This window comes from Lepeophtheirus salmonis, chromosome 13 (assembly GCF_016086655.4).
Source record: "Lepeophtheirus salmonis chromosome 13, UVic_Lsal_1.4, whole genome shotgun sequence".
In the NCBI taxonomy this organism is placed as follows: domain Eukaryota; kingdom Metazoa; phylum Arthropoda; class Copepoda; order Siphonostomatoida; family Caligidae; genus Lepeophtheirus; species Lepeophtheirus salmonis.
In genome coordinates, this window is record NC_052143.2 from 30,174,999 (window position 1) to 30,187,340 (window position 12,342).

A 12,342-nucleotide genomic window follows, 5' to 3' on the forward strand; every position below is an offset into this window, starting at 1 on the left:
ATATTTTCGTATTTGCTCAATTTTGACGGAAAACTTTTGTTTGTTTCTAAAAAATTTATAGTCCCACGCAGAGTTCTGAGTATTAACAAAGGAGGGTATTGTGTTGAGTTCTCATAATTTTACCAGATAAAGAGAGTGAACCTCCAACTTATTCATAACAACATTCACCGAACTCCACTTAATTGATTAAGTAGAGATTGTCCTTTAATGACGGCACTTGGATTCCGACTGATATCGCATTTTTCCATATAACATTTTACTTTTTGTTAATCTGATATTGTATTTATTTTTTTTTTTTTTTTTGGAAGAGAGGGATACAGGGAGTATTCAATTTTAATAAAAACCAAATTAAAATTATTCTATAATATAATGGCCTTTGGCCTCAATAACAGCTTCAGCTTGACCTTAAGTTAGCAAATTACGGAGTTCCTCTTACATCTTGGACATCATCTCGGATTTTGTGTAGCAGGAGAGTATGTTGGTGTGTCGTTCAACTGTACCTTTAATTCAAAGAAATTCATGGGGTTGAAGTCCAGTGAGCTTGGAAGACAAACATTGGATATAATAAGAGTAAAAAAAATATGACCACCAGGTCAATTTCATTTTGTGATCAGCACACTTTACTACTAATTCATAATCACCTCCGGACATTTCTAGTTCCTTCTTGAATCTCTGGGAAAAGACCTGTGAAGGTTTAAAAAGATTCCAATATCAATATTGTCTCGTCTGGCTCGAATTATAACAAGCAGAAGATTGTGGAGTAAATACGTTCTTAATCGATGTCATTGTTTTAATTATTTTTTTAAATAAGGTCAAGCCTTTTTACTAAATGGTATCAATATTTAATTTTTAAAAAGAAATATTCTAATGTATTTCAAACAAGACCCTTTTTACAAAGTTATGTAATTTTTTTATAAGACTTTCTTTGAAAAAATTTCAAGTTAGATTAATTCTGCATTTTTCTTAGGATTGGTTGTTCTCCCATACATCATTATATATATATATATATAAATTTGAATTCAAGTTCATAGATAAGGTTTCAAATAGTAGGCATTTTCCGGATGTACAAAAAAAAGAAACACAAGATAAAGAGGAAAATCCTGACAATTTATAGATTTTTTGAAAGAGAGCAACTTAGTTTTCATGACGTTTCGTTAGATTAGCTGCAGGCAGTTTACAATGAGAGGAAGAAACAAACACAAGCCCACGTACTTAGTATGGACATACACAAGAATTACTCAATTGTCGATCTTCAACTCTGAATCCAACAAGGGCTTATTCTCACAACTTATTTTTTACCTCTCATAATATTTTTGTTTCTTACAATGGTTTTCTTGGATTTTTTATAACTCATTAATAAGGGTGTCGTTACTCCTCTTTTTTTGGGGCTTATTATAAGTAAATAAACATGGCGTCATCTAAAGTAAACACCCTCAGTGAAACAACAACAGATCAATGTATGGATCAAATCTATCTTCAGGACTATAGCACCACTACCATTTTTGGTCCGGAAAACGAATCTAATTTAATCCTCGTTGACACTAATGAACAAATAGAGGAGGTCCTGGAAGCAAAACATGGATTCAAACGATGAAAGAAAACTCATGGTACTTTATATGTCTCAGCAACACAATGAATACAATGGGGATCTTGGTCCATGGACCGAAGTTCCATCTTCAGACTCTGAAACAGATTAGCCTCATTAAGGGATGTCGAAGAAGTCAATGAGTGTTTATTAACTGAAAGTTATGAAGAGGAAATCATATATTCGAAGAACGTTTATGTGGGTCGGGATTTTGAGATCCAGTACGATTCTTTTATTCATACCCAGGATCAAATCAAGGGTTCATATGAAATACTTTCTGTTATAAATGTGTTTGAGGCTGTCATTTCTTTTGACGTATGTTCTTCTAAGGATGAATTAGAAGAATATGGAGATATCAAAGAGTTGAACGATGATGAAGAACCTAGTCCTAGTAATGCTCCAAATTAAACTTTGTTTAAATGTAATTTGTTGTTCCGTGCATTCATATTTTATAAATCAACAAATTCATTCAGTTACCTTCTTGAAAAACCTTTACCTTTTTAAATATATATTCATGTCTAACTATAAATAGATTCCTTCATTTTAATTAATTTGATATGTTAAGGTTTTGCCTGGGAAAAAAAGCTCAAAGCAAATTATAATATATATAATTTGCTTTCAATAGCCGAATAACAAAAGTATCTAAAAACTAATTGGTTATCGGCTGAGAAGTCAATTGTAGTCTAAAAAGTAGAGTAAGGGTACATTTAACCTAGTATTAGAGGTATCTCTTTTTTTAAAGATACCTTTATTCTTCCCTCAATATTGACTTTCGAAGAAGTTAGTTGAAAAAGATAGGTGATAACTGTTTAGTATCTTATAGAAGGACCTATATTTTCATAGGTTTGCCTGATTAATTAGTGGGTATTGTTGAGTGGCAGAGACATCTTCATCGTTTTTAGACTTGGACCCGTTTTCACTTTTCCTAAGTCTAACTTTGATCCATTCATTTTGTCGACAAACCAAAACCAAATCCGTTCGGCTGTTCATTTGTTAATTATCCTGCTAGAATCATTCCTTTTTGAACTGCTTATAAATAACCATTGGCATTCAGCAAGAGCTGGATCTCGAAGTGTTCGTCTAAAATCTGCTACTTTAGCTTGATGAAGCACCAGTTTGACTTTGTGGTGGAGTGGAAACCTTTTATTTGAGCTAATTTTTGATGATCTCCGTTAATTTTTTTTTTTTAATGTTCCTTTAATTGGTTAGATGGAGTATTACATTTACTCCATCTACCCTAGCAATTTATTTAGGTAGCACTATATACAGTTGAGCCCAAAAGTGTTCGTATGCTTTTAGTATTTGCCATATCGATATCGGAAATCGTTAACAATTATTTTTAATTGTATTTCCAGTAATTTTTTTTATAATAATTACTATTTATTGACTAAAAATATCAACTTCTCATATAAAATATTTTTTTTATTCCTCGAAATCAGCTTTTGCTTGTTTCAAAAGTATTCAAATAAATCGAAAAAGGTAAAATAACCAACATGTTTTCTGTTTCTTTTTAATCATGATGAAGTATGAAAAGATTAAGAGACTTCTAGAAAGTACTGGAGAGATCAAGAATTTGCTTGAACTACCTTTTGAGGTATAAAAGAGTGATGCACAAATTTCTTGCTTCAGACTAATTCAACACTCAACATGACTAAGACCAAGGAGAACAGTGAGGACATCCGCCAGCTTGTAATAAATTGCCCTAATCAAGGTGACAACTATAAATACAAATCCTTCAAGTTTTCCATCCCAAAATCCTCTGTCCAAGGCATCATCACCAAATGTTAAAGAACTGGCCATCTCAAGAATCTTCCTCGACATAGTAGGAAGTCCAAGTTGAGCTCAACCAAAGTAAGATATGCAGTCCAAGAGGTTGTCAAGAGTTTCACAAAAAATCTTAAATCCGTCCATCAGGGGTTGAAAGCAACAGGAACTTTGTTTGGACGATCAACTGTGCAAAGGGTTTTGCACAAGACTGGGTTCTGGGGTTGTGTGCCAAGAAGGACTCCACTCCTCAAGAGTAGACAAATAAAGTATAGGCTGAAGTATGCCAATGACTACAAAGATGATGAGCTCAACTTCTGGTGCACTGTGCTCTGGTCAGATGACACCAAGTAGAGTTATTTGGCGACTGAAGGGTTAAGCCTTCAACTACAAAAACCCTATTCCAACATAGAAACGCGGCGGTGGAAGCATCATGATTTGGGCTTATTTTGCTGTCAATGGAACCGGGGAACTTCACAAAATTGATGGCACCATGAAAAATTAAGACTTTATTGAGATTCTTGAAATGCATCTGCATCAATCAGTGAAGATGCTTAAGCTTGGAAGACATGGGTGGTACCAGCAAGACAATGCCCCAAAGCACACGTCCCAAAAATTTCAAAAAAGCCTCAATAGGCATAAGGTTAGTGTCATAGACTGGCCAGTACGAAATTCTTACATTAACCTTATTGAAAATCTATGGACTACATTGGAAAAAGCAGTGTGGAAAAGGTATCCAACCAATCTCGATGATTTTGGAGATTCTCTCAAGAATATGGGCCAAAATGGAACTCAGTGTTTGGCTTAATTTGATAAGGACTTATCCCAAGCGTATTCAATATTTGAAAATAGGTAGAGGCTATGTCGCAAAGTGATTTTGCTTTTTGGGTATAAATACTTGAGAAACGCCAAAAATGATATTTTGTTAATATACTCCGAAAAATGCATTAATTATTATAATTTTTTTAGTTAAGAGTAGTTTTTGATCGACTAGGAATATGCTAAATGAGTTTGTAGATCCAACATTAACATTTCATTATGTTTTCTTGGCAAGCGGAAAACGCATTTTAACAGAGAGTTGGTGATTTGTTATATCTGTCAGAAGAAAATACATAAGGACAACTTTAATGATCACAAAGTTAAACTCCATAAGAATGACCCCAGCTGCAAGTATCAAGTGAAAATTGATCATAAGAAGCAGAAAACATTGAACTTTGCTGTTAAGAAAACTTCCTCTGCTACATCCTCATCCTCAGTCACTGCCTCCTCCTGTCCCGACGACCCTGCTCCAGTTGAGGCCTTACTGCCCGAACCAAGATCTGAAAAGTCCGTTTCTGCTGAAGAGAAAGTTACTGCAGACACAGAAAATAATGGCGACTCATCAAATTACCCCAGCGGACGGATTTCTCATGGAATAAGACTTCCTAATCTCGATATCGGACCAATCTTCTCTCCCAAGCAGCTCTCTGTAGTCAACAACAACAATATTCCCTCTGCAGAGGACTCTGAGACTAGCCACAATGTCCAGGGAGGTGAGAAGAGCAAGACTGAGGAGATGGAGTTTGTGGACGGAGGCCCAGAGTACCCTGTCGTCTTCACGAGCCAGCTGGGTGACCCGATACTTACTGGGCAGGAGCCAAAGCGGAAGAACATCCAGAAAATAACCAGAGTGGAGACTGAGCAGGAAACTGTGCCTAAAGTCGAGAGAGATCATCCTCTACAGCCCAAGTTACAAACATACAGTCCTCAGATAGATGACAAATACTCCAGAGACTTTCAATATGATTGGTTCCGTAAGTTCACGTGGCTACAATATGACGAGGTTGAAAATTCAGCCAAGTGTTTTGACTGTTCCAAATTTTACATTTCCAACCTTGGGAAATTTGAGTTCAAAACATGGAAAAAAAGTTCCTCGTTGAAAGTTCATTCTAACAACAAAAAACACAAACTGTCGATGGAAAAGTGGATCAATTTCCTCACACCAAAGAGAAAGAATACCTCGGTTCTCGGCCATGTTCAGTCTCAACATGCTGAGGAAGTGGTGAAGTGGCGAACTTATTTGAGGTATCTTTTCCAAACTGTTGGGTTCCTCGCAAAGCAAGGATTGGGTTTTAGGGGAGATTCCGAAACAAGAGAAAAGTTGACGGAATCTAATGAAAACAATCGAGGAAACTTCTTGGAGCTTTAGTCCCTGCGTTCAGACGACAATCATATTCTCAAAGATAAACTGGAGGCAGAAGTCAAAAAATTTGGTTCAGCTGGGGTAGGTTTTGCCAAATGGACTTCACCTGACATCCAAAATGAGCTGATAGAGATTATAGCATCCAAAGTAACGGAAAATATAATTGAAGATGTCAAGACTTGTGCCGGCGATGATGACTACTGGTTCTCTGTGATTGTTGATGAGACATTAGATATGTCAAACACGGAGCAGTTCAGTCTGTCACTGGGATATCTGACGAGTGAAGGCATCAAGAAAGAGAGCTTCCTCAAGTTTGTAAAAGTTACCCAGACTGACGGCAAATATTTGTTTGAGAAGCTTCACAAGGCTGTCAAGGATCTCGGCCTTAACCCCGCCCGCACTGTTTCCCTGGCCGCGGACGGTGCCTCCAACATATTCAGCATCAAGAAGGGTATTGCCGCCAGGTGGAAGGAAGCAGCCCCACTGTGTGTCTACATCCACTGCTACGCCCATGTCCTCAATCTTGTAGTCTTCTCTCAGATATAACCCTGTTGAGAAATACAATGGGGAAAGTACAAATTTTATACAACTTCATTGAAGGGTCACCAAAGAGGTCAGCAATCTACAAGTCGGTGAAGATAACAAGTAAAGATGAGGAGCATGCCAAGATGATGACCCTGAAGAACCAGTCTGCTACCCGCTGGAGTCTCCGCTACGATGCTGTACACGCTGTATCTCTAGAGATGGTCAGAATCATGAAGACCCTCATAATAATGAGAAAAGATAGAGATACATTGTCGAGTTCAACAGCAACTCCTCTGCTCAACAGCATCTTTAGTCACGAATTTGTTTTCGGCATTGAACTGTTGAAGACACTCCTCAGACACACATCTAGCTTGTCAGATGAACTTCAAAGCAGAAAGGTTGACCTAACAAAGGCCCGGAAACACGTCAACCTAGTGAATAGGACTCTTGAAGATCTTAAGAATGAGAAAATCTTTGAATCAATCTGGAAACTTGCTGAGTTGAAGTCGTCTGAGATGAAATCAGTATTTGACCAGGAGGACTCAATTGATTTGGAATTCAAGGAGGCGAACATTCCAAGGAGAATAAAGTGGAAAGGAAAACCTGAATCCTACTTCCGTGAAACACATTTCGATGTTGCAATCAATAAGATTGTATTAGAGCTTGAGAGCAGATTTGCCACCGACGATACAAACATCACAATGGATCTCATTGCAACCGTCAATGACAGTGAAGTGGAGACCTGTGTCATTAAACATTGGACGATATTCTTGCAAGATTTAATATATGCTGTAGTATTTGCCCTGTTTAAATATCCCACGTTCACCACTGAAAATCAACCGTTCACCCTTGTAAAGCGGACCGAAAAATCTTCCTGACATACGGCACTGGATGTGTTTATCCATTGTTGTCAATTTCAAAGCATTTTTTGAATTTGTTATTCATGACATAAACTTGAGTTTTATATTTTTAGTACGATATCTCTAGAGATGTAAAAATGCAACATTTTTTATCGTACAATGACTCAATTGAACCACTTGCAACTACAGTATGTCATAATTTTATTTCATATACGGTACTTTCATTATGTTTAAGACTAGAGCTGTAAATCATAAGGATTTTAGCATCCAATTAATGTTTTTAGTGACAACTTGAACCGTGGTTTTTTTTTTAATTCACCAAGCTGTTATCATTATTCTTTAAATTATAAAGTAAGTGTGTAACACGTAGGATTTGTTGGGGGTTAGATGTGTAATTCCTTGTTCGACTTATTGTTGAGGATCGACATCGGACTAATTCTTGAGTATGCCTATATTAGTGGGTAGGATACAAAAAAAAAAAAAATATATATATATATAACTTTATCAAAGACCTTAAACAGATTTGTGCAATGTACCTATATTGTGAGTAGAATTTTGTTGACATCAAATAAAACTTTCATTCTGCACTGAGTTATTACACTTTTTATATGCGAAAACTTGAAATTTCTTCTTATGACTCCTCAAAAAAAATGACCTAAATTGTTATTTTAAATTTTAGGTTTATTTAGGTAGATACCATATCCTATACTCAGTCCCATCTGTTTAACTTATTTGCATTATTTTTCCAAAAAGTTTTTTTTTAATTAATTGGATTTTTGAAAAAAAAATATACTTTCTTATGAGTGTTTAAAAGTTTTTTTTGTAAATAGCTCTGGATTTTTGACATTTTTTTCAAAAAAAAATAAAAAAATTGTGAATAGCTATGATTTTTGATAATTTTTTACAAAATTCCAAAAACCAAGCCCTTCCCCCTCCCCAATGCCACCTAATGCATAAAACCGTCTTATTTGTTTAAGCAGTTGTAGGATTCCGACTGATATCTTATTTTTCTAGCTAAAATTTCACTTTTTCCGAGTCTGATATACAAAGACAATTCTTTTAAAATGGATTTTCACCTAAAGTGATCATCTGATTTAAATAAAAACCAATGCTAATTGAAACCTTAATCAAACAAAATTATTATTCTTTCATATAATTGTCTTTGGCGTCAATAACGCCCGACCTTTGAAAACCCAAACTACTTGGGTTCAATTAAATAGAGAACTGTTGTATTACGTGGATCCTCTTTCTGATGCTATTTTGGAAACAACATGAAACATACTCTATGATTGCCTCAAGACGTTGAACAAAAAAAGTAAAAACAAAGAAAAAATGATAAAAGAAGATCAAAATGCAAAAATATTGAATTACACATAATCATAAATATGATCTTCATATGAAAAATTTCATATTGTTCATAATTCGCATAAATTAACTGAAATATTTTGTGAAGGAGTGTTAAAAATATATAAAAATAATTAATAGAATTTTGTTTTCAGATTAGTTCTGTATTTTTTTTTTTTTTTTTTTTTTTTGAGAATCGACTGTTCTCAAAAGTATGTATAAAATGTAAGCTCTTCATTGAAATAGAATGTAACATTAAATTTCAAAATTTGTAACAAAGGCCATTGCATACTTGGTAACTTGCCCATCTTCAGCGTCAACCACGCCCTTTACACGTCGCCAGAAGGCCTTGCAGGAATTGTGGACAAATTCCTCAGACAAGTTGTACCACGCAGCCACTATGGTGATATTAATTGAGTCCCCATTTGGGTGTGGAGTTTTGTGGGTTTCCCACTCCAAAGTGCCTCACATAATAAAGTACAGCGGGTTCAAATCTGGTGAGTAAGGGGCCACATCTCTTTGCTTCTTTGTCTCTCGAGTTTCTTGGGCTTCATGACCTCGTCGTGGTGTCTTCGTGTATGAGGGCAATCCCAAGTCTCCCATCACGGCCCTCCTGATGGTCCCAACAGCCAAGGGGAATTAGTTAGCGGAAAAAACACAAATCACTACTCAGTATAGACATACAAAAAATTACTCCATTGTTGATCCTCAACTCTGCAGTAAAACAAGGACTTAACATCCCCGACAAATCCTCTATGTTACTCTCTGTCCTTCATAAACACACGTACTCATTTAGAACTAAAGGCTAATGATTATATCTTTATAAAATAAAAAACACTGTTCAGATTGCCACCAAAATCAATAATTGCAAGCTAAAAAATGCTTGAAATTTTATATTCTATTCACAGTCATAGAGAAAGTACAGGGTGTAAATTTGATTCTGACACACTTTTGAAAGATGAAATACATTTGTACTTATATTTTAAACTTTAAATACTATAATCACTTCATGGTTTGATATATCTAGAGGTGTGAAAATGCCTCAACAATACCTTGTAATAAATAAAGCAACTTATGAAAATATAATGTCCCTTTGCAAGATACTTATCAGTTGAAATCTTATTATTTTTGAATGACTTTTTCGAAACTCAATTTTGATCTAAGAATAAATGTATCTTTAAAATAGAAGATACAACTTTTACAAAATTAAATGTCAACTTAGTCTACTTTTTAGACTAAAATTGACTTCTCTACCAATAACTTATTAACTTTTGATAATTTTGTGATTCAACTATTAAATCAAATTATGGATATTATCCCTGCAAAACTTCAACTTAATAAATGGATTTAAGCGAATGAATTCTATTTATAATTAGACGAATATATATTTCAAAAGATAAAGGTTTATAAAGAATGCAACTGAATGAATTTGTTGGCTTATAAAACATAAATGCAAGACATAACATAATTAAATTTAAATAAAGCTTAATTTGGACCATTCCTAGGACAGGGTTCTTCATCATCGTCCAACTCTTCGATATCTCCATACTCCTCTAATTCATCCATAGAAGAACATACGTTGAAAGAAATGACAGCCTCAGACACATTCATCCCAGAAAAGATTTCATATGAATCCGTGATTTGATCATGGGTTTGAATAAAAGAATCATACTGGATCTCATAGTCCCGACCCACAAAAACATTCTTCGAATATATGATTTCCTCTTCATAACTTTCATTCACTAAAAACTCATGGATTTCCTCGTCGTCACTTAATGTGGCTGATGCTACTTCTTGATCATGAATAGCATCCATTTCGGTTTCAGAGTCTGAAGATGGAATTTCGGTGCATGAATCAAGATCCCCATTGTATTCTTCGTGTTGCTTAGACATATAAAGCAGTATGAGTTTTCCTTCCTCGTTGGAATCCATGCTTTCATCCAGGATCTCCTCTATTTGTTCATTAGTATCGACAAGGATTAAGTTAGATTCGTTTTCCGGATCAAAAATGGTAGTGGTACTACAGTCCAGGAGATAGATTTGATCCATAGATTGATCATTTGTTGTTTCACTGAGGGTGTTTACTTTAGATGACGCCATGTTATTTTGTTTATGATGAAAACTGATAATACAAGTGGCAGTTACTTTCAAAAATCACAAGAAAGCACTTATCTGTGAGAGTAAATTTCTTAACTGAATTGATTGATGTGATACCTCAATAATTAAGAATATGAAATGAAGGTTTAACTACAAGCCCGCTAATAAAAAGAAGTGAGCACGCGCCGGTCACACAAGTTCTCAAAGTTCAACATCTATGGTAAATTGTTTGTTCAATGTCTGAATGTACTTACAAACATTAGAGAAGTAATTTATCTTTTTTCATCTAATTTTTGTTATATTCTATTAATCTATTTATGTAAGGGCATGTTGCATATGAAGCAACTTATCATAAATTTAGAAAAAAAAAACTTATGTAAAAATAATTTTAACAACATGAAGTTGGGTTTTCAACAAGATATAAAATGTTATTCTTATTGTAAAACTCTCACTCTTTTATTTTTGAAATATCCTTCTTTCAATCATTTATTCAAATTTTGGTCATCAAATTAAAGTATATGCACGTAATACACAGTACCAAAAGATTACATATATTTTTTTGCAACATCTCAAAAACTTTTGTTAAAATTCTAATCAAATCTATATTACTTAATTTAATAATAATCCTATATCTCAATTTAATTTGTTAATTTTATACGAATACCATGAAAAGTTCATATTTTTTGATATTTTACAGAATTGCAAATCAAAACACGTCCATAAAAAAACCTTTTACTTTTGACAATTAAAAAGTTATTACTATGTTGTTTAAGTGAATAAAATGAAAAATAAAAATATATGGTGTTTCCAAATTCCCAACATTTGTCTTTACAGTACAGTTTGATTTACATACTGTCCAATATTTCATTGACATATTTAAAAAAATTATAGGGGTTATATTTAAATTTGTAAGATGAGTTAAGATACCAAAGAACTTTATCTATTGTTAAAAATCTTCATTTGATTTAAGAAATTCGGAATGGATTGTTCTTTGTCAAATGATCATTTCTTTTATTCTGGTAATCAATTTTTGGATATTTTAAGTGGAAAGGAAAAAACAAAAAAAAAAGAATGTCTGACGAAAATAAATCAACACCAAGTTTGTAGGTGGGAAGGGTTGGAAGAACCTTAAAATAGAAGAAGAACCAATCAACCCAAGAATGATACACTCAAACCCCTTTACAACATGATCACAGAAGTGTTTTCGGTACTGGATGGCGACATCCTCGATATACACCAGCAAGTCGAAAAAACGGACTGTGGATGTTTTTTCTTCAAAGAGGAGTAGAATACTCGTTGAGAGTAGAAAATGACTTTAAAGTGTGGAGGCTATAATGGCAAAGACTCTCATGATAATTTATGCATGCAAATCAAAAAGGTCTCCTCTTTTTACAGGTCTGAACTCAACAATTATGGACTCAATGGACTTTTATTTATTTCGACCAGCAGTGATAACCAAATCCTATAAAAGTCGACTTATTTTATTAAATATAAAAATTATCTTTCTGAATAATAATGATGCATTTATAATACACATGTTAAAATATAAAAGTCAGAAACATAAAAAAACGTGACACTGCAGAGGAAAAAAAAAAAAAAAAAAGCAAGTGCCACTCAAAAAAAAAAATTACTAAAATCGCTTGAGGTCAACCTCACATTCCTGGCGAAAGCCAAAAGGTATTTTGTTCCAAAGAATAATAGATCTGTAATAGAAACTATGCTTAAAAACGTCTATCTTTGGTTTTGGTAGGTAAATGGTGTTTTTAGTGGAGAGTTTTGCTTTGTGGAACAGAGAGTCTTTATTTAGTATCCAGGTTGGGAGAAATAGGTAAATCTTTTTGCTTAAAATGTGTTGTAGAGTAATCATATCTTTAATTGCATGTCTATGTGACAAAGTGATGAGTTCAAGTCTTTTGAGTTTGCATTCGTAGTTCTTGTTATCTCATAAGAAAAGAAAAAACGACACAAACAAGACATGCACCTTT